The following is a 27,079-nucleotide window of genomic DNA, read 5'->3' on the forward strand; positions in this document are numbered from 1 at the left end:
GACAGTTCTAGCATGCCGATGGATTCACCATGTACACCATCGCAGTTAAATATGTTAGCATGTAAACGCTGATTGGCAGAGTGCAGATCAGACATCATCAAAGTCATCTGGATTCCTCTGGGGACCACAAATGTCTGTAAATCATTTCAGGGCAATGCATCTAGAAGTGGTGAGCTGCCCAACAAATTGCCTAGAGCCATGTCTCCATTGCGACTATAGCTGTGAGTTTACCTTTGCTGATTAAACCCAATAAAACACAGGGAGTCGTGTTGTCTCATGTTATCCACGTAGCTCACGGTCCAGTTTATCCAGTCTGATAAATCTCATAAAGTGACTCGATGTCTTCAGCTCGGAGGAGTATGCTCTTTTAAATCAGTAATCAGGATCGAAGGTTATGTTGACTCAAAAGGAGTGAAGCCATTTTACTTCAGCCATGGAGGTACTGGAAGTTTTCATACCAAACACTACAGCAATTTCCAGCCTCACTTATTCATCTCACTTGGTTAACGTGCAATCAAATAAACTGATGTCTTTCCAAACACCTCCTATAACTGACATGTTTGTGATGTAGAACATACAGTCTGCAGCACAACACCAGCTCAATCCTTGAGATGTTAATGAAATCAGAATAAAGTGCCGTCACACAGAGGTGTGAGTACTGCAGTGAGCTGACACAGCCATGAGTTAAGGCCAGCTAAGCAATAGCAAATCTTATCTCAGTCAGAGTTAAGCTGATTACCTGTGTAAACATGTGTCGTCTGGGACAATGACACTTTTAGATATTTAAGGTGAAATCTGTCTGCTGAGTCTTCAGTTCAGGAGACTCGGCATGAACCTTCTGACCAGTTTTATCTTATCTAAATCACCAGCACGAAGAACGGTAAACACTTTTGGTTTCGCTTTTCACAAGTTAAGCCAAGTTGTAATTACTTGTCATTAGGGGCCATGAATGTCCAAAGGATACGGCCCAAACTGAGATGTTTTCTTCAATGATATTAACCAGGGAATTCTTTCAGAGTAGGCATTAAACAAATGAAATGATTGAAACAAAACAAATGATTGGACTGATTACTGTCCAATCATGAACTTACATGCCTAAAGGTGAAAAAGGTCCACAAGTATGAAAGCTCCACAAAGTGAGTTACATCAATCCTGTTTTGGTTTGGGAGATTATTATGAAAGCAGTCTGTTTGCCACTTATATAGGAAAGAATAGCTGAACACTTTCACGCTGCTTGTGTTATTTTCTCTTTGAATGAAATGTTTTCCTCCCAGCTTCCCATTTACATCCCATTTTCCTTACTGTATTACTGCTAAATCTAAGGATACATAACCCTCACTTGTGTTCCACGCTGAAAACTCAGACAACAGTTGAGTTGCTTTGACAAAAATCATCTGGGATCAATTTTGAGCATGTGTTTTCTGTAGGAAGAGCCCACTAAATCATATAGGAGTCGGTACGAGCAGCACGACATTCACTATCTCCTCCATCTGATGGGCTGTTGCTGATGAAAAATATTAAATACGTACTGGCAACAGTAACTGCCAACTGCTGCATACATATTATACCATTAATATAACAAGCCTAAGAGTTTACAGCCATGTGGACGGCTCTGTGGGACTGAATGATACAATGAACCGACAGACTGACATTGCCATCACAGGAGACATTACGGTACTTAATAAACAAGACAAAGCCACTTTACAATAAGTAGTACATGATGACTTTCTGGTGTTTCTTTGTTTTTGCTGAAGTCCTGGAATTTAATATATCCCCTCTGTGCATGAATTTACAATAACAGTGCTATATGAAACGAAACGAAAGACAACTGTTGATAAGATATGAATCTAAATCCGGCCTGTCATCACCAACTCATGACAACTGCACTTCAGCGGTTGTGGTAAAATTGGTATAGCGTGTGTTTACTTCCTCCTCCTAAGAGAAGAACAAAATGTACAAGTACGAGGCTTTTATCCTCCTGAACATATGTGCCGAAGCTGACAGTAAGAGTGAGAGTCAGGTCACAACGTGCACACTAGCTGTTCACTCAAACACTATAAATAGATTCTGTGGTTTGCAAATAATAAAAAACACAGGACATTTGCCTTTAGGGCATGAATGTGATACAGGGACATTTAAATATTCTGCTTTCACTTTCTTTATCTCACTCTCTGTTTCTCTTGTCTTCACAGGCTACACAGAATTCCACACCCCGATCAGCTTTATTGCTGTGCACAGCTGAGTTTATATCCCGCATACCTCCCACATTGTGGAAAGCACCTGAGATAACACAAAAACCAAGGTCAGTGAAAACTGCTCAGTGGATTGCAGTTGCAGTTGCAATAAGCTGACATTTAAGAAGCACAAAGGGCAGGATTCAGTGGCCATAAAAGGTCTTCGATGGCTTCTATTGACAAGGAGATAAAATCAAAAGCAGAAAACATTTTGAAACTGATTCATTCTCTTCAAGTTTATCAAGCTCATCTGAAAGGCCAAGTTAGCACAGAATCAGGATTAAGTTTAAATTCTTAGCTCAAAGGCACTAAGGACTGAGAGTGTTTTCCCTGCATGGATTTTTCAATAAGTCTGAAATTAAACCCGCAGCTTTCTAGCTAACTGCAGCAGTTTTCTGTGGGAAAGGACACAGTGTGGAGACACAGGAGAGGGACACCAGCATCATTTGGGATTAAAACTAAAGCATAGACACCAGACGTATCATGACACTTGAAGCAAATACATTTGTTTGAAGTTTTGCTCTTTGTTTCTTTAGGTGTTTAGGCCTTTGTATTTTGTCTGTATCAAAATATAAGCAGTTTTACTTATCTTATCAAAAAGTGCATAGAAAAATGGATCGCTGCTCTGCTCTCAATCTGTCCGTCTGTGCACGCACAATGTAAGGAAAACATAAACCTAAGACCACATTGTTCATTGTCTTATGAAAATAAACCCATTTACTGCCCTATTAACAAGTATTCTTCTGTACTTCAACAACTGCAGTGTGAGTTCTCATGTATGACTACCCATGAGCAAGGCAGCTCACCCAGGTCTCACTGCTTCAGGAGATGAAATGGATCAAAATGTAATAAATTTAAACATGTCTTTATTTATGCACAGAAAAGGAAGATTTTCTGCCATTTTCCATTCACTTTTATTTTTTATTCCTTATGGGGAAAAAAAAGAAATGCAACTCTAAATCTCACGCTGTGGCTTTGATTCTTCTTCTTTTATCAAATCTTCAGACTCGACCTCAGCCCTATTTGTCTGTTCATCTAAATCTTATTGACAGTGACCACTACTCTGTTTACACGGGGGCTCTTCCCTCGATTAGTCTTTGTTTTACTTACCCATAAAGCCTGACGTCAGAACCCAGGATAGCACTTCCTCCCGAGGGACGACCATAAGACGTTGAGTTGTGAGAAGGGAACATGATTAAAAACCCACAAAGAGGTTTGTTTCTGTGTTCACTTCACAGTGTTCAGATGTGTTATATATCCAATAAAACTGGTGTGATAGCAAAATAAATTTGACTCCTGTGGGATACCATAGTGAAGAAAGATCTGAAATAAAGGCTGAGACAAACAGTCCCCTAAACAGACATTTACTAAATAGTTTAAAACATGCTCTAATGCAATTGTATGAAGCTCTAAGGACATGTTTAATTATGTGTAGTATTTGTCATGTCTTTCTTTATCATCATTCATTATCATTTATTATCTTAAGGTTTCCCGCAGGAGTTGTGGAGATTATTCAGCCTTGTTTATGGCAACTAAAGCGCATATTTTTGACAAAATGTCAGGAGCCTTTCCTGTTCATGTTTGTGGTGAGAATACCAGGTAAAATCTGATCAGACCATAAGCAGGCTAAAGGGGCATGAAAGTCCCTGCCAACCACTGACCAACACATGAATAATCTGGAATCTTGAGTCAGAGACAAGTTTATAAGATGAGACAAGATCAGCCTTTATTAGTCCCGCAGAGGGGAAATTCTAATTGTCACAGCGGCACTGGGGTAGCAAAAATAAAGGGCAGAGAAGTCGAGTAAGGAAAAATATAAAGAGTAAAAATAAAGGAATGTTTACACTTTTTTCCTTCTTTTTTTAAAATACAGAAACTACACAAAATGTAGTGAATTTTTGGGGCTGAAGCAGCCTTCCACTGAAGGAGCTGCCCAGTGCTGTCAGAGTCTCGTGCAGAGGGTGGGAGTTGTTCTCCATCAGAGAAGATTGCTTGGCTTTCATCCTTCTCTCTCCCAACACCTGCACTGGGTAGAGAGGGCTTCTGGCCTTCCTAATGATTCTATGAGATTCTAATGAGTTTTATTCCTCTAAGTTTCTTCCAGAGCCGCACAAACAGTACTCACAGACAACATTCAAAGTCATCTTCTGATCGAGGGAAAGGTCAAAGTTTCAATATTGTCGTTGTTATCCTACCAAATCCTTTTAGCTATAAAATTGTCATGGAGCAACTTCATAAGGTAGATTTACAGCAAGTGAAGGGAAATGTTTCTCTGTCACCACACCGAAGTCTTGACATATGATGTATTTAAAAGTATTTAAAAAATTCCACACCAGGATGTTTGTTAGAGAGTGGAGAGAGAATGTTAAACATGCATGTATTTGGTTGCAGTTGCTATTGAAGTAATAGGAAATCTGACAGATGATTAACTATTTAGTCATATTTTTTTCTTATATAATCTGCTATAAATAGATATGAAGATGTACAAGGCAATGACCTCTTTGACTTAAATTCACTCACCCAATTAACCAATCAACTCATGGCATGAACAACGCCATAACTACTGTGTCCCTCCGAATAGAAATATTTGAGCCTCTTGACAAAAAACAATAGCACGCCTGTCTTTTCACACGTACACACCTGATACTTTCTTGTTGCTGTCAGCTCTTGTCGACTTTAGGCATGTAGGGCAGCTCAGCATCAGCCCTTAATGTCTCAGCCAACCACAGCCCATCGTCTTTCCCTGCAGGGAGTTACACCTCCCCTCAGCAGATCAGATCACTCCAAACAAGGAGCCTCTCACGGCAGGGCAACAATAAGCCCCAGACTGGCTGAATCAAATTACCCTCTCAATAACATTTACATTTTAGGCATTTAGCTCACATCCTAATCGAGAGGCATTGGCAGCGTGTGTAGAAGTATAGTAAGCTTCAATTCGTACAGTCAGTCAGCACAACAGGAAACCAGAAATGAAGAGGTCAAAGGTCAGAAAGAGAGTGGCCTGATGTGACAGCCAGTATGAACAGAAGGAATAACTACAGCAAGCAAGAAAACAAGAGATACAAATAATGTTTATGTACAACTGATTTGTGACATCAAGCAGGGATCTCACAAGGGAAACATTATTGCTGCCTGGATTATGTTCAGAGATAACATAATCCAGCCAGCCATTATGTTTATGACCACAAAGTGCAGGACTCTGACACCATGAAAAAACTGGTTCAAGTTCAGGCTCTGGTCTGTGGTAAGCACTTAGGGATTTTTATTTTTTTTTGACATAAAATGTTCTGGAAAACAAATGAAATACATCATCAGTTAATATTTTTCTAATATGTTCTGTATCAAAATTTTTGCAAATTCCCACATACATGAATTAATGACATTTCCTCATTATGTTAAGAGAGAACTTAACCGGTTGACGTTATGTTTCCCTTGTAAATGTGCTCGTTGTTGCTAATTAGTTGTACTTAAATGTCAGGGGGACTGTTGTTTCAAGACAACCTTGAATAACCGTGAAGTTATACTTCAACAGCCAACGTGAACATACAAATTTATACAACCAACAGGTTCACTGCACAAAGTCTTTATCAAGCAAAACTCCTACATTGTTGTTCACATGTGGTCTTTCCTGATTTTAATCGATATCTTATGCTTTAGGAAGAAGAGCGTCATGTTACGGAATGCACTGGATAACAGTTACATTAGATCCTCTGCTGTTTCCACCAGCGCTGATCCTGTGGTTGACAGCAAACTCACTTCAGACAGGAATGACAAGTAAGTGGGTGCACACATGACATGAGTTTATTTTTACTTGACAGAAGAATTGTTTTACTTTCAATATTTTATGTTATGTTTTAGTTATTATTTTAGGAACACTCTATTGTTCATGTGTTTCATCTGTAATGCGTCAAATTACCAAAATATTTACATACAGAAAGCTTGCACACTGGCTGACTTTGACTTTTTTTTTTTTTTTTAAAAATGCTCCGTTCTGCCATGATGATTGTTGTGGTTTTCGTACTTATGGGGAAAAACATTCATTTTAAAAGGATGGAGAACTTTAACAAGCTGATAAAGGCTTAATGCATTATTTATTGATATTAGGGACCTCAATAGCAAGCCAGCATGCACAAGAATGAGGCCAATCACAACAAGCCAGGAAAGCACAGACACTTACAGACAGGAGTGATAATCACTGAGGTGATGTCTGTCATTAATCTTCTTTCACGTGACTCAGTTGACACATCAAGGCCATGCTGTGTTAAAACAAACCTCTCCCCCCCGGACGAGGGAGGCCAGCTTAATACAGAAGTGTAAATTTGATTAAATTATCTGTTGAATGTTTCAGCTGCTGTTTGGTATGAATAGACTTGACACTTGACTCTAATGGGATTAGAAATACTGTCCAGCCAAGAGTGTTTATCTATAAACCACCCTCTTAAGGTGTGCAGGAGCAAAGATCCTCACCTGTTCCCCTGCTTTCAGCCAACCGAAATTTTAAATAAAAACATATGCAGAAGTAACTGTGAGCCATGAACACAAGCAAAGGAAAACTACGACTAGTTACTGCTGTCGGAGGCTTAAGTTTATCTTAAGTCTCCTCCTATACATTTCAACACAATTCAGGATATCTGATACTGAGCTCCACCCCAGCCTGTATTTCTGCATTAATAATATCTACATGTGACTTGTTTGCATTCGTAGGACATTGTGTTCTTTTGGCCCTGCAAAGCAAGACGATTGGGCAATATGTTCAAGTCAAAACTCATCAGCTTACCCCCCACCATTGTTTTTCTGCTCTGCAGCTCTGAGAGAGAGAAAGCTATGTGCTAATCTTGCGCTCTTTCCAAGAAAAATACATTCCTGAGGGCTGCTTTCATGTTTGTCACATTATGGAGGAGAGAGTTTCTCTCTGCAGACCTGGCAGGCAGCCAGCTGTCTGAACCAAACAACTCAGCCACGTGCATGGGAGGGGAAATGGTTGGCATATAGCTTCTACGCATTTAACACGGAGGGAATATATTTGCACTATCTGTCCAGTTCTCTGTGTGTTTGAACAGGTAGCCACAATGTGAGCTTGGCTGAAACTACACCACCCGATAGGTCCCAGACAGTTAAAGTTGAATTTACATTCAATTTCTAGTCCAAAATCCTATTATTTGTTATTTTATCTCACACTTCTTTGTGAAATGAAAAAATTCAAAATAAACATTTAATTTGTTGTGTCAAACGTTAACAATGTTATATGCACATTATCTGATAAATGTCACACAGCTGAAAACAGAGTAGTTCTGTTTAAATTATTAAAAGCTGATTTAGAGATAGACTATACAGACAAAAGTATTGGGACACTATTACATCTACAGGGAGTTTAATGACACCACATTCTAAACACACAGACAGCTTTGCAGCTTTAACAGCTTCCACTCTTCTGGGAAGGCCTCAAGATGTTGGAGTGTTTCTGTGGGAATTTTTGCCCATTCATACAATAGAGCATTTGTGAGGTCAGACACTGATGTTGGACCAGCAGGCCTGGCTCATAGTCTCTGTTCCAGTTCATCCCAAAGGTGTTGAATGAGGTCAGGACCAGTCAAGTTCTTCCACACCAAACTCATAAAACCATGTCTTTGTGGAGCTTTGCTTTGTGCACTGGGACACAGTCATGCTGGAATAGAAAAGGGCCTTCAACAAACTGTTGCCACAAAGTTGGAAGCATAGCATTGTCCAAAATGTCTTGGTATGCTGAAGCATTAAGATTTCCCTTCAGTGGAAGTAAGGGGCTGAGCCCAACCCCTGAAAAACAACCCCATCCCACACCTAAATTCAATAATAAAGAGGTGTGTCCCAGTACTTTTCTCTGTATAGTGTGTGTGGTTTGCATAGGACAGTGGTGTTTTACTTCAGTAAAGGTTATATTACTAAAATATCCATAATGCCCTCTGGCATAATCCTGGAAATCTAAATAAAAATGCATCCTCATCGATGGAGCAGCAGTGCTGCAGTCATCCACTGTCAGACACAGAGCCTGCCTGGTAAAATAAGAAACAATACCTTCTTGAAGTGCCACGATTGTTAGCCAGTGTTAATTTAGGCCCTGAGATCATCACCTTTTGTTTGATATATTATAAAATCATGCTGTGGGTGGTCGTGATTGCACCCAAAGACACTGAAGATTCATTTATTTGTTCAAATTCATCACATCATGCATTTCGGGCTCTTAGTGGAGCCTTCATTGTACTGAGGATGATTCACAAACAAAGAGCCCCACAGAGCCTTGAAACAAAGACAGACCGATCATAAGCAGCACAAAGCAACAAGTAGATTTTGTGGAACCCTGAATTACAAACGTGGGAGGAGCAGACAAAAACAAAGCTGCTCTTCTTCGGGGATGTTGTTTGTTCCTACATGGTATTTTTCCCCTTCCAGAATATTCTGGGGAGCAGCTTGGCCTACAGCTCTCTGCTGCCTGCTCTGTGACCCCTCTGGAGTTACACTGATTTCCATGAAGTCTTCAGAGGGGAGGGGAGCTGCAAGCCGACCCCCCCCCCACCTTCACTGTCTCTCTCTCTCTCTCTTTAGAGTCAACAAGGCGTTGATGTGAACCAGCAGTGATGTCCTGATGTCACAGCGGGTACGTCCAACCATGTGGGCATCACATGACTGAAAGAAACACTTCATGGGTAAGATCATCAGCTTGACGTTGTCTTCCAAAAGTTAATTTATGACATAAAATTCAATTCTGAATACCACACTTATCGTGCACAGAGCAGAGAGAGTTGCCAAACAGTTTTAGAGCTGTGTTTTTAAATAAGAACATCATGAAAATCTCAGAGCTTTAAATCTAGAGTCCAAGCAAAAAACAACTACAGATCAGATTTTGGCGTGTTTTATAAACAATACATGTCAGATCAGCTTTTCTCAGTCACCCTTGTTACCTTATGAAAAGAACTGTGCGTGATTGTGTTTATAATCTCTGTGGACCGTCGTGTCTGTACATGAATCTGTGTGTCTGTCCAGAACTTTAGTCTACACTGAAATTTAATTGTATGTTTTGCCGTAAAATTTGTCCCACACATCCATGTCCCCCTGAGGATGAACAACTGGGGCGAGCAGCCTCACCTGTACTTTGTGTTTGGTGCTAAATACTAAATGCTAGCAGGTTAACACACTAAATCAAAGGTGGTGAATAAGTTAAACACTATACCTGCTTCGCGTTAGCATGTTAGCATTGTTGTGATGAACATGGTAGCCTGCTGGCTTAAGTGTGTAGGCTCTTATTCTCATTGGTTTGTGTTTATCTACATCCTGCCTTCATGAGAACACTGATTTTAAACATTCTATTAAAAAACATTTGACCAAAACTCCTCTCTGGAACAATAGAGCATGTCAACCAGCTTTTATCAATCTTTTGTTATTATTATTATTATTTGGAATGCAAGCCCGTTCTGTACTGATTAAATGTAAGAAGGAAAAGGACAGTTGATGTCCTCATGACAACCTTGTCGAGCCTTTCTCGCTCAGACAACAATGATGACAACAATGATATCTTGATAAGACTGCCTGATGATACTTTAATACGTTACAGATACGATGAATAATAACGACAGCTAAGTAACAAGAGAGGCTGAAACAGGAAGTTTGAAATCAAGAGTCCTTGGTCTGATAACTGTTTGCCTACCACAGTGTACAATGTAATTAAACAGCACATTTTTACAACGAAACTCCAAGCACACTAGAGACAAGACTAAAAAAAACATCTAATAATAGATAAGAGCAACCTTGAGTTTTGAAAGTATTAAAATGTACAAAAACAGACACGAGAAAATGAGAAAACCAGACATGAAGTTTGTTTGTGGAAAACAAAACTCTTTCATGAAGCATCATTAGGGCTTTATAACGCACTGTGGGTGAATAATAGTAAAACTAGGGGTGTTGTTGTAGTCTTCTCCATATTACTGCACTGTTGCACATATTGTATGAACTATGAAGCCTGAATCTTCAAGTGTTCATTTTTTCATCTTCCAGTCGACATGAAAGCCAAAATAAGTTTGTTGCTGGAGCTCAGAAGAGGCATATTTTGAAGCATATGACCATTGTCTGTATGTCTCATGTCTGACTTGATTAATTTTGTCTTTGTCTGAAAATCACTTTTAAAACTACCATCAGTCACTGGACTTTTCTCAGTATGATAAGTAGGCCTACTATAAAGTAAAATGAAGGCCTAGGTGAAGAAATCAGATTCATTTTTGCAATAAAATTAACAAATTTACTTTCAAAAAGCTGTTTTTTATTTAAAGTCTACAACCATCTTAGACATGTCAAGCCCCTGTTCTAATGTCATATGTTAAGTGTATCTTCATTCTACTAAGCTTTGAATTGCATTGTAGAATTTCCACTTCAGCATATGACTTTTCCTCAGCGTCAAGTGACTCAATTATTCATTTTTGCTGTTGCAATAAAATTCTAACTGGCAATTTTATGGCACAATAACATAGAATACTGACTTCATCAGTTTTTCCGTTCATGGTCACCATTTTCAAGAACTAATTTTGTTTATTTTGCACTTTTTGGGAAAGAAAGTTTTGTCATCGTTGATTTTGCCCTTTAGTACAGACGACAACATCAAGGATTCAACTGGACAGCAGCAGCCACGCGATGGAGAGTCAGCAAAAACCTCCGACTAAATCTTGAGTAGTGATGAGCGATGAAAATGGAGGCTAACAGACGTGTGTGTTTAAACTGGATCACCAGCCAGCCTTCATTCTCCCTTCATTTTATACCAAAATAAACACTGATGGTGTCATTATCCTATAACCATAAAATGGTGCAATCAACATGCTAAAGCAATAACAAACAAAAAACATTAGCAACATTAGCACACTGACACTAGTAAGTTGGCTAAATTGTGATGATACCCTGAGTAAATTAAGTCTCATTTGTAAACTGCACTTTCTGACTGTGTATATGCTGTGGGCTATATTATATGGCTATATTGTAATTCAGAGCCACACTCTCCAGCGTTGTTCATTTAGGAGAATTTTTTTTTTGATTGCCACAAAATGTCAAATACCAGCAAGATTCATATGGTGATTGTGGCTCAGGAGGTAGAGGTGGCATTTAGGCATTTAACATTGATACGGTAGGAACAGGCAGAAAAGTTTTTTTGTTAACATCAAAGATAAAACTCAACTTTTCCTCACCAGGTGCTTTTGTGTGGAAACTCGGGTAGATCATCACAGTTTCGATTGACCAGACTTGTGACTTGCTGGATTTAAGCAATGGCTTGACTTGTCTTGTTTGAATTGAAGCAAGGCTTCAACTTGACTTGCTTCTCACCACAGTAACTTGGGATTTTCTTGAGTCAGGGGGCCTAGGACAGTTTAAACCAGAGACAGTTGTGATGTGTTTCTGTTTTCCAAGACAACTAACAAGAATTTAAAAGGGAGGGTTTTTTTTTTTTCAGAAGATGCTGGGAAACAGCCCTTGCAAACAGGAACATAGTTTGACGTCATAACCACACAAAACAGCTTGTCACGTAATATCCAGAAACTTCTTCATTCGTGTCAGAAACACTTCAGTTTATGGACATGAGTCACCTGATGGCATCCAACAAACCATTGTTAATATGAAATATACTGTTAAAGTATATTATTCATAAATAAAAGTTATTCAGAAATGAAGCTTTCATTTTCCCAGGGAAGTGATTTTAGAGCTCCTCAAGCCATCACTTTGAAAACCTCTGACTTGTTGGAGCTGTTAGTCTTGTGCTGCGTGTTTTGCAATGACTGAAATTCAATATGTTGTCATTAAGACTTAAACTGCCCGGCTTTGATGTGCTTTCCGATTTAAATAAACACATTTGAACCCTCACTGCCTATTGGCCAGCAATGGTGAGGTGAGTTAAAATGCGCAAATGGGTTGGGTGGTGTCAGTGGCTCTGGTGACGTATTATGAAATAACCATTAGGACCTGAGTGTTTCTGTGATTGTCTCTAAGCATGTACTATGTGTGTGTATCCGTGTGTGTGTGTGTGTCTGGTGATGTGATGAAACACAGCATTCAGCAGACAATTAGCAACGCCTGGACACTGGACAATCCACAAACCTTCAAGAGGGGCCACATGAGAAATTCCTCATCCAGACATGCAAGAGGTACAACAGCTACTGTCTGCTGAGTGCATTCATGTTCACGTTATTTTCCATAATGACAGATGTGTGTTATCAAGACAGGATTCCTGCAAACAGGCTCCTTGTATTAACGTCTCACCTTGAGCCCAGACCCGAGCCCACTCCACAGTGTAACACAATATCAATATGTAGTTTCCCCACATAGCATCTATTGGAGAATTATCTACTAATTAAAGGAATGTTGTGGGATGTGTGCATCCAGTTTTAGCTGATGTTATATGTGTCCATGACAGAATTAGTGATCATGTGTGTTTCAGCTTGTTTGGTTTAAAGAAAGGAAGCAGCTGAAAACTGTTCTGGTCTGAGGAAACAAGTCTGTCAAAACTGAAACAATACACCTTTCCTCTGCTCAAAAGCGGCACCTTTGTGTATTTAATATATTCAGTGATACAAAACTGGATGTCATTAGCTTCCATCCAAAACTATATGGTCAATTATATGAGACATCTCTGTCATGGATGCTTTGGGGCTGTCTCTTTTCATGGTTAGGACCATTTGGTTCCAGTTGTGAGTGGAAATTTCAATACAGGACTACAGGTTGCATTGATGTTCTAGGGGCTCGGAGAAATGGTTTTCGTTGTTTGGTGTGGAAGAACTTGACCAGCCTGCACAGAATCCTGACCTGACCTGACTCAATCCAACACCTGAGAGGAGCTACAATGACAACTGTGAGCCAAGCCTCATCACTTAACATCAATGCACAACAGGCGTCCACAAACTTTTGACCACATGGTGTATTTTGTAAGTACAACACCTCCACAGTCCTGTTCTCAGAGTGAATTTACACACTTAAATACTTTTGAGTCTCCAAACAAAGTCAGGTGACATTATGCAGTATGCAGTTTTTAGCAGGAGTTTTTCCTCTTATGCCACTTCATACTTGTACTTCACTACATTTCAGAGGCAAATATTGTACCTTTTCCTGCACTGCACGGTGAGAGTAATTTCATGACATGTTGTACAGAGTATTTTTACTGTGTGATATCAGTCACTCTCAGTCAGTTTGTTTACAGTTTGTGCCATGGAACCATTTCTATTAATTCCATTTCTCTTCAGCAATGCAATTAGTGGTTGGGGATTCCCTGCCACTGAACAAGTTACAACTGGTCCAAAATGCTGATTAATGTGATTATGTGAATTTAATTTAGCACTGAACAAAGCCCTCAGACGAAATGTTCACCAGTGGTCAAAGGCAGGTTTTTGCGCATTTGTTAGGGGTACAAACAGCATTACTTACTTCTTGGAACACGTCACTGTTGAAATTATCCCTCAAAGTTTCCCCGATTTGTTGTAACCAGAGAGTTATCAAAATCATATGTTTAGATTTTTAAACTATTTGCACACACATAATGCTTCTAAGTCTTTCTACTTGTCCTTTACTGAATGATCTTCTGTTGTAAACTCTTAATGTGAAAACTGCTGCTTAAGGTTCCTTGCTGACCGTGAACCTTTAGTTGCTGTCTGTATTGTGCTTTGGAAAGTACAAGCGATTAAGCTCTATATAATAATTTCAAAGTTAAAATTTGATATTGACTTTGTTTTTTTCTTAATCAGGTCAAAAAAAAAAGAAAAAAAAACAGGTATGCTAACAGACGTGTTGAATATATCCCCTTCCAATATAGGCCAAAAAACATCCAGAGGCAAAACTGGCAGCATGCAGGTCGCTGTTTATGAACCTACAGGGAGATTTCCCTATGACAAGAAAACTTCAAACTTCTGACATGAAAGACATGAGAAACGTTTGTGGTAAAGTATGTACTTAAGCAAAAGAAGGGCAAAGGCAAGGAAAATCTACTTGAGGTATCACAAATAAACGTACTCAGTGGAAAATGTTTCATGTGACTTGTAGATATTATAACATACAGAATTTTACTGTTAAAGTTGGCTGAGATGAAGCAAATTTTTAATTGTTTTATATAAGGATCCAACTAATGATTATTTTTAATATGGATCAATCTGCCCAACACAACTATCCAGAGCCCAGAATGATGCCCACAGATAGAATTAATTAAAATAACTACAGGAAAAAAGGAGGATTTGACAAGCTGGAATTGTGCAAAGTTTGGTCTTTTGAAAATGAAAAATGACAAAGGCAGCTCATAAAATTGTTAAATTAATCGGTTGGGTAGTTTCATCAATGAAGCATCATATTTTATGTAGGAAATTGTAATTTGTAAAGTAACTAGTAAGTAAATCTGACAAATAATTGTAGTGGGGGAAAAAATACATTTCCTGAAATTTCACCCCTGATAACAAGTAACTCAGAAGTGTTTTTTAAAAGTAGGTAAGTGAAGCCTTTGAGTGTAATTGGGGTAAACCTGATCCTCAGACTGCGTGACTTCATTAAATTAAAGACCTTCCGACTTTCCGTGGAATATGATATGCTCTCTGACTGTCTGACTGCTCAAACACAAAACTTTTTAAATGTAGAGACACCATATTTGAGCTACAGTTTCACACATCAAACCAGACCGGCAGGTTTGACAACAATAGGAACCAAAATTAGACAACATTTAAAAGGTTGAATGTGTCATTCTGATGAACAGAAAGCATCAGGTAAACAAAGATTACAGAGACACAGCAGATGTTGCGCGGTGGCTGGGAAAGTGATGTAACTCTGTGTTTTTTCCTGTCATCAGACCAGTTCCCTTCAAAGACAAACACACAGGTTCACTGTAAGGCCACAGCACAACACCTTGAAGACTTGAAGGTGTCAGAAAACCTGATGTTTGCTTTTCTTCATGTCAGATACAAATACAAAAGGCTGTTGGCTGGTTAGATAGACCTCATTATGCTTTACATTCACCAGAACAACATGATTCTATGTTCAAAAGCTGCTTACATGTCACGGTCATTAACACTTCATAATTTATGACTGGTCTATGAAAATTAAGGTTAAAGGAGCAGTTTACTCAAATGAAAATTCAGTCTTTATGTACTCAACTCTGTGTCGATGGGAAAGTTTTTTAGCCCACAAAACATTTCCGGAGCTTCACTCTGTTCACAGTGTTTTTCTTTTCTTTGTTCTGAAAGAGAGGAGAAGCTGGGGCCTTGTTTTAAAATACAAAACAACAGAAAAGAAAAATCCTAAAATATAAAATGACTCCATACTGCTTGTCCAGGGTCATCCAAGTCTCCAAAGGCCCTGAGACGACCCATTATTTCATACCCTTTTATAAGCTTAAATGTTTACTGCTGCTGAGCTAAAAGCGTTAGCGCGCACGCCGTCTGAAACTTGTGCACAAGCTCGAGCAACTAGATGAGATCAGCCAGAATTCACCATCTCTGCATACCTCAGTGTTTACCTGATAACCATGAGCTCATGTAAGACAAAACACCTCTGCTGAGGTTGAAGAATTCATCAAAACAGAACGAGAGGTACACTGAAAACACACTTTGTGCAACACAAGCTATGTTTCTATTTGGTGTAAAGACATCATTAGCATTGCAAAGATTGTCACAGGTTTTGTCTGTTTATTTCAACATGATGAGGGGAAATTGAAAGCTGTGATTTTAAGGGGTTAAGACCTCAGGATAAATGCTGTACAACAACACGACTGTATTTGCTGCTCTGACTGACCTATGAGCTTCTTGTGGTGGGGGACAAGAGGAAAGATCAAAGCTGGCACAAATGATGAATTTCACTTTGATTTTTCAGTTTCTTAATTAATTGTTTTGGCTATGAAATTGTTGTTTGATTTGGAGTTAGAAACCTTTGGTTTTCAGTTTTAAAACTGAAACAACCAATACTCATGCTGATAACCATTTAAATTTAGGCTTGGTAAACTATTAATTATTCTTAATTATTGTGATGTTTAATTTGTCAAAATTCTTGTTGATCAACTACTCAGTTACTTGATCAATTGTTTTAGTGCTAATTTGGAAAAACCTATTCCAAAGTTGTTGTTTTATTTTATTTAGAAGAAATTTGCTCTGACATTCTCACATATAAAATTGTCTCCCTGAAACTCGTCCTTCCTCAGCACGACTTTGAACAGCTCTCTGTCCTTCTACTTGAAGATAATTGAGCGAATAAACCCCAGAGAATCTCCTCCGCCTGACCTTCGGCCATGTTTAGAGCCTTGCGTAGCCCTGTGTATAATTCTCTAAGCTGTTTGTTTGTTCCTATGTGTTATGTGTTTACATGTGGCAGAAAATAACCGGGATCCTTGATGAATATTCACGTAAACAAAGTACAGACTGTACAAGAGGACACCACATGAGATCCATATATCAGCTGAACTCAATGTGACAGATAATTCATGGGTGAGGACAAACAATAACTGTGACTCTTCAGAGAGCCGTAAACACACCCAAAAAAAGAAAACTGGATTGCGTAAGTGCACAATATTAGAGCTCTGACAGGCAAAACTTAAGTCTGTAATTACTGTCTTAAGTGTGGCTCATTTCTCCAGCAATTCCTGCCCTTGGCAATAATATAGTTTTGACTCATGCTGCTGAACATGATGTACCATTCCAGTTGCATGCAACATGCTAAACACAGGCCCTCAGCTATTTCACTAACAAAGTGTACAGCTTACATACCAGTCAAGGTCTGAGGCAAACACAGAAGACAAACATCATTTTGAGTTAGTTTTTTTTTTTTTATTATTAGAAAAAACAATTACAAAACTTTGGCAAGATTGTGAACCAACAACTGCATTTTGTATAAGAATACATTCATTATTTTCAGCGTGTGCCACCGAGGTCGCACGGCTGACCCTGAAGACTTCTTTCACACTCCTAACAAGTTGAGGAAGCTGAGGACAAAACCCTCAGTTTTTTGGAATGTTTTTTTGGTTTTTTTGTCCATATATATTTCAGTGGCATCTCCAGCTTGAGGTTCAATATGAGCGCATGAGCTTCACACAGCACCCTACAGCACCAGGGGCATCTGGCTCCCATCAAAAGCTCCAGACCACATGGTTCAAAGCTCTCCATCTCCTCTTCCTCCTCCTTTTTGTTTAGCAGCTGGGAGAGCTAATCTATGAGGCTTGTGCAGCTTTAAACTGCTCATCGTATTTAATCACTGCGCTAAAATCAACAGCCGCAGTGATCCGACACCTCAGTGCCTTAAGCCTTGAATGAACACAACACTCCTCTTGGAATTCGGCCACATGCAATTCAACTATCTTTGTTCTTTAGGTTCTTTCAGAACACATTCAGCTCTATGAGAAAACGGCTCCCTGAAACTCTCATGCAATCTTCAGTGGCAGATAATTAAGGCATATGTATTTTTCCCTTTTACATATTGTCACCTGCATGCATAAAATACATCTAGTTCTTCTGCTTACTTGACTTGTCTGCTCCATCATCACACCTTGAGATACTGTATGTGCTTGAGTAACAGTAGAAATCATCACAGGCACACAATGCATAGCAATGTAGGTTGTTAAAGTCTGTTGTGTTGCCAGTACAAGGGGAGTTTGAAACTGAGGACAATAATTGCACTTCTCTCTTTACGCCACTCAAAGATGACAATGTGCTTCTAAACATAATATCAACTTATCAGGAGCGCATGTTTCAAACATCTGACCACCAGATGCAACTCCAACTCTCCACCTGACAACTATCAAGTGATCTTCTCCCCAGTATGTCCCAAACTCCTTAAATCTCCAAATTCACTTCACACGAGGGATTCCTTGAATGGGAGGTATTTGTAAATCGCTTCACCAGGAGCTGAAGATCACTTGGGGAGGACAGGAACTGATGTGGAGAAGTTACTTTCCTCACAGCAGCGCAGGAAAGCACCAAACTTTACTTGATGTACTGGAAATGAGGTGACCTCCAATGACATCCAGTTCCTGTGTGCTCGGTCTCCCGACCTCTTCGTGGCACTCGCAGGCACCATTCATCAAAGAGAAGTAATCCAGGAGAAGACAAATCTCTTGATTCGTTTCATTAATTTAAGTTGCTTGACGCTCAGGCAGGGCTCGAGGTTCAACACGTCATGCAGCGAGGTCTCATGTTGAAGGGCTGAGGGTTGGGGTCAATCTGTAGGCAGGAAATGGAAATAGAGACACATAAGATCAAAGTTAAAAAGATGGTTCAGCCTTTCTCTGAGCAACACATTCAGCGCTGTACATTCAGCGTACACCCACTGATTTGTTTTCATGTGGTTAGTGTCAGACAAGGCAGCTGTGTTCTCAAGAGTTTCTTAGATGGAAAATATGGAGATGTTTTAAGAAAAAAATCATCTATCGAAAAAAACTGAACCAAATAAACAGCGCTAGAAGCTGGGTGCAGCATTTGGCGACTCACCTCGCTGTACACAGGCGGAGGTCGAAAGCGAAACTCTTGGACAAAGGCCATGAGAGGGCGCTCCAGGATCCCACTGAGGTCTTCGGCGGGTTGCGGGACCACCGCATTGTGGCGCTGCTCGGCCTCCTCCGCTGTGACCACGGAGCTGTAATCTGGAGGAGCTGCGGGGAAAGAGACGGGATTAGTTCACTGGTCTGACTCAACAGAAGGGTACAGTTCCAACCACTAAGCTGCTGAGTCACCGCGGCAGCTAAAACTCTTTTTATAACTGGGCTCCTACGTACGTCCTACTATGTAGACCCACACTTCCGTGCCTGTCAATGCCTGTAGTATTAAAGGACACTTACGCTCAGGCTGCTCGGGGATGGCCATGCGCAGCCACTCCAGGTTGACGCTGTACTGGCTGCTAACGCTGGAGGTCCGACTGCCGAAGGGGTGGAGGGGGATGGTGCCTATGACCAGCGGGAGCTCCAGACACAGCTTGGACGTCCCGGGAACATCAACACAAACCTGTTGGGAGGAAAAGGAGAGAGGTTTTAGCAAAGAAAAAAAAACCAGCAGCAGAGTTCATCAGAATTCCTTTATTTATCCCTGGAGGGAAATTCTTGAAAAGACATGGAAAGGGGCATGTGAATTCCTACGAAATAAAGCACCTGTCGAGTTAGCTCACCTTGAGCATGTACTCCACTTTGATGATGCGGCACTGCAGGATGGAGGGACCCACAGGCGGGATCTTTATGGCGCGACCGTGCCACGTCTCCCTGCATCTGGCGCCCACGATATCGCCACACAGTGTGCCCACCACCGAGTGCTTCTGCTTCATGGTGCCGCGAGCAATGAACGTCTGCGTCTGCGTGATGTAGGCTTTGGGCACCACTGATCTGGAGGTAGAGTTGTCGAACTCCGCAAAGACGGGTATCACCTCACCTGTGGGGAGGAAAGGTAGGTTAGGAAGAGCAGACATTTATAAATTGTGCTACAAAGACTGTGTGTTTTCAGGGGGAGCTGTTTTAGGTGCCAGATTCTTACCTGGTGTGTAGCCTTTGCGGTCGATCTTCGCAGTTACGGACACCTGTCCAAAGTTTCTGTACCACGCCCGTGCCATTTTGTCCTTTGTTCCAGCCTGTGGCGCCTGGGTATAATGAAACCAAATGAGCCAAGCAATTCACACAGAAAAACGGGAAGTGGGTAATACCGCAATCATGAAATGCGAGGGCCGAGATGCTCACCAGTAAGGCTGGTGTGTTGATGTCAATGGGCTCAATGACCGTAAACTCCTTCTTGATCTTCTTGACGGAGGCCCACGGCCTGTGAAGCTTCACTTTGACCCAGTAACGGATGCTGCCGTGTTTCCCCTCAAAGGAGGTGACGAGCGTCTCCTCAGGCAGCTGAAAGCTAAATGGAAATTCATGTCTGCCAGCAGGAAGGACAGTCACTTCTCCGTTATCTGAAGAGAGGAGAAAAAAACAACACAAAACAAATTTAACTTTGAGTTCATTCGGGTGTCGTTTCGGTTTTGTTTTGCTCATTTGATTTCAAGGGTGCAAGACAGAGAGTGACTTCAACGACCAGCTTCCTTCTGTTAAAGTCACACCGATTATCAGGGGTATGAGCATGAAGTCCATAGATTATCTGACTGTGTTCGAGGTGAATCACACGATGCAAAAAATGAATGCTGGCAAATTACTTCTGAAGAAGAGAAAAACAACAAAGATTCCTGACAAAACAACGCTCCACCTTCACAATTAGCTCAAAATGTTGTCTGGAAATCCACCCAGATCGTGTTTACTTCACGGGAGAGTGAGAACAGATCTTTTAAGCATGACTCTCGCTTAAAGAGAAATCTCTGTCCTTCTCTGCAATCACATGGCCTCTGTGCTCGCTCAGAGGGGCGGTTCCTGCTCCATTGTGCTGACTGGGAACATGTTTTCCTCGATCTGTGTTAAAACAGTCCCGTCCCAAACTGCTTTTTTTTTTCCTCCCTCTTGCTGCGCAGGTCCAACAACACGTGTTTGCGTTTAACAGACAGTGTTTTTGAGTCCCCTTTGTTGGCTGGAAGCTGCAAACTTTCCATAACAACACCGTCACTGTCAAATGCTGAGTGTGACTTTTCTGCTGTGTATGCAAACAACAACAACTACAAAAAAGAAACGCATTCAATTCCTTCAGTGTTTTATTAAACTTGTCTTTTAAAAAGAAAATCCTAAGTCGAGCAGCGAGGTTGAACACCGCAAGAAAACCAGATGAAATCGCTGAAGCCCTGGCTGTGAATTTCCTGTGCGCACTTTAAGCGAAAACAACTCAGTCCCCAATGAATGGAGACTAAAACTCTCAGGCTGCTGCGGAGAAAAACAACACACGACTTTCTTCGAATGAGGAAAACACTGAAGTCGAGATTTTTCTCTTTCAACAGATGTTTTCACAATGAGCCAGGAGGGCAAAGACATCTGCTGCAGAAATGTTTTACAGCTTGGGATTTATTTTTTTTAACTTCTATACTGAGTTATGACCAACAGCAAAACTTCTCGTATGGCAGAAGAAAGTACAGACAAGCAAGCAAAAGTGCTGGATCTCTGGGTGCTTGTCTTGTGTCTCTTACTTTGAGGAAGGACTCAAAAGCAGACCAACAACCGTGCAAAGTCTTCGAGTCAAATCGTGCAAACTCAGCCAACTTTGCATCTACAACAGCAACGAGTTCAACAATCGAGTCAGAGCCAACAAAACGGATGTGAGGAAAGCAATTCAAGTATAAAACGAGGTACATTTTGACTTTACTAGAAATTAATTAAAGAAAAAAAATAGCAAGGGCTACCCAGTTTGCAGACAAACAACTTGCCCAGTGTCCTCAGACACTTACACCACTTTCATTATTGTTCCATTGTCTCACTGGGTTGACGTTGCTTTTGACAGCCTACGATCTCATACTTTCACAGGTTTACAGACGGGGTGCCCCGTGTGGGGTCTCCCCCATCACCGAGCCTGCAGAGCGGACTGACCTGCCTGCAGCAGCACCTCTCTCCGGTTCAGGTACTCCACTTCGTCGCTGTAGTTCTGTGTGTACGCGGTGCTGGAGCCGGCGGACCGGGACTCGGTCCAATGCACTTTCGCGAACCCCTCAGCGTGGAGCTTCAGGGAGTCCACCCGACTCTCCCCGGACAGGTCCAGAACCACCCGTCCGGACACCACGTCCCCGCTGCTGAACACCGGAGGACAGTCCACCTCCGGAGAGTCGAAGACGATGTCAAACTTTTTCAGCCTGTCGAAAATCATTTCTGCGGATTTGTGCGGCTCCTCTCAAAAGGGTAAGTGATTCCGTCCTTTTTCTGGCTCTGCAGTATCTGAAGTTTGCTGAAAGTTAAAAGTCTTTCGATCACTTGTTTAAAGCTCTGAGTGCTCATCCGGATCACAGCCCTATTTGAGAGGACGACTAAGAAAGTGGGCGGGACTTGTGAATTTATTATGAAAGGTCTCGGGGAGAGGCCCGTGCTGCCTTCAGGTACCCCTCCTTGGCACCGACTCGTCAGTACTGAAGTTGAAGTTAAGACCTGTGGCTGCCTTTCGGCTACTTCATTTGGTCAAAACTAACGACAAAATTCATCAGAAAAGTTTCAAGCATCCAACAGCAGATTAGTGCGAGTTTCAAGCTTACAACAAACACTAGAATCTGAGACCACCAAAATTGGATTGTCGGGTCGAAAACATGAATCAATTCATTTACCAATTAACCTCCCTTTGTTTTATATATTTAGGTTTTGGCTCAGGTGGCCCCCTGGGTGTACGGAGAGACAAGAGCCATAATAACATCAGAACATGTCTGGGCAAAGGCTAAAAACAAAACCATCTCTCTGCCAGTTATATTTCCGTACTGAGCCTGAAGGCAGCATAATAAACATGCAGGCTGGGTGTGGAGGCAGCACTGAGCAAAACAGGTCTTGGCGATGATTGATGGTTACAGGTTCTTAGAAGAAAACAGGCTTACTGAACATGCCTCCGTCTGGCAGAGATCCGCCCTGCACTGAGGGAAATAGTTCAACTCTGGACCAAAGCTGTTTACTCCACTTCTTCCATGTCACTTTGAACATACTGTTCAAGCCTGGGCTGCTGCGCACATGGAAAACATACAGCTATGCTCAAAAGCACGCAACTTATGTCACCAAACCCCCCTCATGAAAAACAACAAGTCTCTCTACGTTTGATAATAAACGGGGTCAGCACACAGGAAAACTGCCAGTGAGCGAATAAAGAAGACTTGTGCACCAACATGCGTGAATCATGGCACCCGTGCAGCATTTCCTTAACCCATCAAATTCACGTCCAACATGTACAAACAAAGAAAATTCTGAGCACAACTGATTTTTCTTCCAAACTCTGCAGCATTCGATAAAACAAGCAAACACTTCTTCGCTTCTCAGAGCCTTTTCATTCAATGCAAAGACGAAAATCTGAACTCTGGTCTGAGAAAAACAAAGTTGTTTACTCCTTTGTTCACTGGGGTGACTAGTTAGCTCCCCACTGCCACCAACTGGTGAAGTGGAGGCAGCGTGCGCTCCGACTGAACTGGGGATGTTTGTGAAAAGACGGAAGACTCCAGAGAGACGGTGCGTTCACTGAGCTCTTGCCTAAAGTGAAATAAAGTCCAGCACGCCACCTGCTGGTGAGCAGGAGCAGAGGCTGCGGCTGTACTCGGTCTCCCTGCTGCCGTCCTGATAAGAAGAACGTGTTTCTCTGCACAGACTGATGGGCCTGATAAACGCTGCCGCTGCACGCATGACTCGGTATAATTACCTTAGTAAGGACTGCAAGCACATTTACTACTGCGGCAGCCTAAAGTAAACACACTGTATACATCCTTGAGTCTTTGTTTACCCAAAGACCTGCTGAGTGCACAAGATTGCACAACAAATATTTACATTGAAGCCCAACACACTTTAGAGCAAAAAGGGGCTTGAGAAAGTGTAATTCTTTAGTGGCCTTAAAAAAAAAACAACATTTTGAACTCTTAAAACTATAACAACCCACAAAAATATTGTTTAAATAAGCTGAAAATGACGCCATACGGCAAAGTGACTGGAGAGCCACGGCCGCAGCAGGCTGCGTGTAGAGGAGGGCGGGGCACGGGGGGCCACGTGTTGTTTTCCCGGTTGCCACAGCGACACAGGCTGCATTTTTTTAAACGCCTTCCTTCCTCCTCACTTCCTTTCTCCTGTCTTTCACTTTCTCCTCAGTTCTTGTCCCAAAACACAACATCCTTATTTTGACCTTTTAACATCTATATGAAAGATGAGAATCTGTTGGTAATTTTTAATTAAAACTACAGAACAATTGCTTTTAACACGTACTTCTTTTTCTTTTTGATTCCTTTTCTACATGTTGATAGATACTAATAGTTAGATAATAATAATAATAATAATACAAAAAATATGATGGATAATTGACGTATTTGTTAGCTGTAGCCCATCTCAGTCAATGAGTGATGTGTTGCCTTTTTTGGTAGTCTGAGTGTACAATTTAAGCTGAGATGAGGGTGAGATATTAATACACAAAACCTGCCTCGTGTACCACAGTGCGCATGCAATGCAATTGTTGACATGGAAATGATGCACTGTTTGAAATTACTTCCTAAATTCAACTATGTGTTTGGCCGAGTGTTAAGACAACAACACAAATTCTGCTCTTGTCTGAAGACTCTTGTGTCCATTTATATTTACCTGTCCCAGGCCCGGCGGCGGGATTAAGTGACTGAGGAAGCTGTTAAAAACTAAGAGGGGACGAGCTTTTTCATAAAATAAAGTTCATGCATTCGAGCATGATTTAACCATGCAGTAGGCTGAGAAGGGCTAAACGACAACAACACAAAGTCACTGCAGTTACTGAGTCCTACACAACAACAGCAACAACAACAACAACAAAAAGCTAAGTGATATCTCAGTCAGTAATTGCGTTGTTTTTGATGTTTACAAAGAGCTCAAACAAACACAGCCGAGAGAGCAAAGCCCCTTGTGGCGTTGGATCCGACCTCTCCTACCAGACGTGGGAGTCAAACCAAATATGCTATTTACAGAGCATCGAATGAAACATTAACCACTGTCTGCAGTTTATTTACTCTGCTACTACTGCCTACATTCTCTGCCTCTTTGAATTTAAGCTGGTGTCTCCCACAGCGAGGGAATTTCACACTTAGCAGTGTAACGTCCTGTACGACACAGGACTCAGTAAACCAGTCGTGTTTATTTGGACCCAGCGCTAATGGATTTGTGTTTAATGTTAGGATTATGTTATCTGGCAGATGTATCTGCAGAGCCAGTGTCGACTTCTCTCTCGGGTTTCCATGCAACAGATTTAGCCCAGGTGCCTTCTTTTTGCAAACTGCAGTGAATACAAGACACAGTGGCTACCAGCTGGTGCACGACCGAGCAGATCAGCAGTTTCACAACACATTGTTCAGACTTGGAGAGAAAACCTTTTCATCCACCAGCTGCAACTGATCCTGAAATGCGGTCACAACGTTTATCACAGCAAAGCTACAAGATATATTTCAAGAAAATTACACAGACAGACCTAAAGTAAAGGAGAAGAGAAAATACAAAGGCGCTGTTGTGCATTTTCATGGTCAGTATTTTATTTCTAGTCACCTTCGGACAACCGTAACTCCAGTTTGATCATCACAGCTGAACTCTTTGACCGGACTTGTTTGGCTCCTTTTCTTAAACAAGCACCGTTAGGATGCATTAATTTTGTTCAGTTATACCTAACTTATTATGTTATTAAATCCTAACATAACTGTTAAATTATAACTAGCAAGATTTGTATTAAAAATAAACAGCATTTTATATGCCTAACATAGAAATTTTGTTCTCCAGAATCACAGCACATTTCAAGCGAGGATGACTAGCTGGGTGCTCGCTTCACTTGTGCTGTGATTCTACAGCCTGGCTAACAAACAAACACACACACTGGCTATGCGGGCTAACACCACCTGCAGCTCTCACCACTGACCTCGGATCAGATGCTGCCTCTTCCTGAAGTATGTGATCTTGGAGGTGTAGTCGTTATAGACGGAGTTCATGCCCCGGTTCTCCAGCCAGTGTGCTGTGGCCACCCCTCTTCCCTGCACCTTCATGGAGTGCACTCTGGTGTCCCTCCGCAGCTCCAGCACCACCTGGCCGGACACCACCTCCCCTCCGGTGAAGGCTGCATCAGCCGGACCATCCAGCTCCAGCGTGAAAGACTTTATGGAGCTCAGCGTCATCTCTCTGAGTGAAGACTGGAACAAAGTAAACAAAAACACACATTTTGACAAGGCTGACCCCTGGCTTACAGTAATGTTTGCCATGTGTGTGGAACCGGTTAAATAGCCACAGCATGCTGGAGGCGTAAATGACTGAAGCATCTACGGGTTCATGTGGACACCAGAGACCCCAAAATCAAGCAAATAATACATGTGAAGTCTTGTATTCAAATAATATTCTGCAATTTTTTTGAACTGATTTTAAATGTATGCTTGCCATTACACAGAAGACAATGTTAGTTTCTTTTAAAGATCATACTTTCAGTGTGGGGTTGGGTGGTTCAGTCCTGCCAGCAGCCACTGCTGTGCAGTCTGTTTTTGTTTTTCAATACGTTTAAGGAAATGTTCAATAACGAGTTATAACAAAATTTTACACATTGATTATTGCTAAAATAAAGTTGTTACCAAAGAATTACAATGAAGACTACACAGTTCTTTTATTGGTTTAACTTGAATATGCTATGAATAAATGAATGTGAATATTGCTGTCAAACTCAGAGGTGAGAATACTTGAATGCCGCAGATCAAATACTAAACAATAATTAACAATAAAAAATACTATGTAGATAATCGTGCAATAACAAGCAACAAATACTTTACAGTTTATAGCAGCGTTCTGGGATTATTTTCCGTGAGTCTAATTCATTTTCCGTTAAGCGGCTGCTGCGTGCTTTTCGGGTGTTTCACGAGTGGCTGAAAGCGCGTCTCGGCCAACCAGAACTGCGTTTGTTTAAATACACTTGTGAATGTTCAGCCGACGTTTAAAAAGGTCTCAAACTCACCGGAAGGACAGGGGTAACTTAGTGGTCTCTTCGAAGGAGAAATTGACGACAGGGGAAACCGAAATCTGTGTCCACTCCGAGTGGATGTTAAAGGGAAGTTCAGGCTTTATAAGCGGTGGCAGGTCTGCCCGCCCGTGAACGCAACAGCTCTCTGCTTTACACCAATGGCAGGGAGCACATGGGAGTCACGCCCGCCCACATTGGCACAAAGGAGCGTTAGAACAGCGTGGACTGATTGGTGAACGTCAAGTGTCTCAGAATAACAACAGGAACTTCCGGCAGTACCTTTCAAAATTAGACGGGCGTATTTTCATATTTCAGCGTGGA

General features: G+C 41.3%; 1 long non-coding RNA gene across 3 annotated transcripts in view; it reads left to right on the forward strand.

The window, feature by feature from the left end:
- The window catches only part of LOC124060111, a 50,345-nt gene extending 23,957 nt beyond the window's left edge, over positions 1 to 26,388 (forward strand). The window contains exons 3-10 of one of the 3 annotated variants that reach the window (XR_006843504.1): positions 2,193 to 2,302; positions 5,892 to 6,008; positions 8,814 to 8,914; positions 12,291 to 12,385; positions 12,977 to 13,162; positions 14,044 to 21,440; positions 21,616 to 25,291; positions 25,543 to 26,388. This is a non-coding gene — a long non-coding RNA (uncharacterized LOC124060111). Of the gene's footprint in view, positions 1 to 2,192; positions 2,303 to 5,891; positions 6,009 to 8,813; positions 11,797 to 12,290; positions 12,386 to 12,976; positions 13,163 to 14,043; positions 21,441 to 21,615 lie in introns of all 3 variants that reach the window. The other 2 variants (XR_006843505.1, XR_006843503.1) reach the window with 2 other exon arrangements.
- The last annotated feature ends 691 nt before the right edge of the window (positions 26,389 to 27,079 follow it).

This window comes from Scatophagus argus, chromosome 6 (assembly GCF_020382885.2).
Source record: "Scatophagus argus isolate fScaArg1 chromosome 6, fScaArg1.pri, whole genome shotgun sequence".
Taxonomy (NCBI): domain Eukaryota; kingdom Metazoa; phylum Chordata; class Actinopteri; family Scatophagidae; genus Scatophagus; species Scatophagus argus.